Source organism: Dendrobium catenatum, unplaced genomic scaffold (assembly GCF_001605985.2).
Source record: "Dendrobium catenatum unplaced genomic scaffold, ASM160598v2 fragScaff_scaffold_215, whole genome shotgun sequence".
Classification (NCBI taxonomy): domain Eukaryota; kingdom Viridiplantae; phylum Streptophyta; class Magnoliopsida; order Asparagales; family Orchidaceae; genus Dendrobium; species Dendrobium catenatum.
The window spans coordinates 547,965-549,689 of record NW_021318677.1 but is presented as its reverse complement, the minus strand read 5'-3'; positions in this window follow the sequence as shown (position 1 = coordinate 549,689).

Sequence of the window (1,725 nt, the reverse complement as noted above, 5' to 3'; positions counted from 1 at the left end):
AAATCCAATGTGAAACCGGATTCCCTTTTTAAATGTAAAGGTTTTATTCACATAAATATAACTAACGGAAAGTCAGGTTAAGACAGTTGCGCTGCAAAAAGGGTCCCATCCAACCTATTTATTGCTCTTTAATACGCCTAAAGAAATTTTAATATTAAGCGTTTTTTTTAGCCTATTCCTTCTCTTTCACGCATGCACGAAGCATCGTGCACTCGGTAGGAATAATTATTTTAATAATTTTGATTTGTTAGATGTACTAAGGGTGTTTTGGTAAATTATGGCATTTCAAATACTTTGAGACTATTTGATTGTTCTGCAAAATATGCAAGAAATGTTTCTTTTGTTGATTGGTAGACCAAGTAAAGTAAAAACAGTTTTTTTGTAATAATTTAATTTAACATTACAACTCATCGTATTATAAAAGCATGTATTTATATATTAATATTTTTGGATGTTATAAAATAAAATAGTGTATTTATTTATTGCATATTTCTATAAATTTTTGTGATTATAAGATATAATATTCTGGTTTGTAATTAATTTGCAGTGGCTGCATAGATGTAAATATATTTTGATAGAGAGAGATTTTTAATTTTTAAATTTTTTGCTCTTTAAAAGTTAGGGTTTTACTCTCTGATCTTATAATTTTTAAAATTGTTTATCCATAAGAAATAGGGTCTTAACTCTCTGATCTTCTATTTTTTTAAAATGTTTATTCTTTTATAAGGTTAAGAGATGATACATTCTAGAAGAAAAGAAACTATCATATATAAAATTACAAGATGTTTTTTAATTCAACATATATTGATGGATAGTCTGCATGGAAAAATTTTTCAATGATTTCTCTTATCTTGTTTTTTTTGTTTTGTCTGTTTTTCATTTGCGTAATCTTATGCTCTATAATGATTTTTCAGATTTAAAATTATTTTTACTTCTTGAGAGGAATTTGGCTTATATTGATCTTAGACAAAATATTTTTGGAGACGTTCATCACATTAATGGAATGGAACAAGATGCAAAAAATTAATCTTGATTTTAAAACATTGAATGCGCTTATATGCAATTATTAACATAGAGAAAACACCCAACAAATCTTAATATGGACCGTGCATGAGCAACAGTAAATTGAGTTGGATTTTGATAGCAGGAAAGGATGGGTCACAAGTCCGTCTTTGCTCTAGATATAGAGAGAATGAGTAATTAGCTCACATTAAATTTATTAAAAAAAAAAATCATAATAGATAGTTCTTCTAAATAATGACACTTTCTCATAGACTAAGGTTTCCAATCAGCATGAGCAACAACAAAAATGCCATCGCCATCTGGGTACCAAAGCAAACAAGTGCATCGCTGCAGATAGTAAAATTTATCAAGGAAATTAGAAAAATAATGTCGTTCAATATGAACGCCATATTAACACAAGATGTTGAGCAAATAAAAACAAACTGAATGAAATATTTTATTTCCACTCCCATTCATGTGAAACCTACAAACACGGTATCACAGCTGTAAGGTTTTAAATATAAATAGCGGAGGGTCATAAAAAATGCACAATGTGAAAATTTTGCTAAATTTCATCGAAACTGCCATGATTTTGTGGAAGCATGATGAAGGCCTTACAAGACATTGCAGTATTAGCCCAACATTAAATTTCAGGTACAATTCTCATCACAACAGATAGTAGAGTAACCTTTTAACAAAATTTCAGTTATTTAAAACAAATAT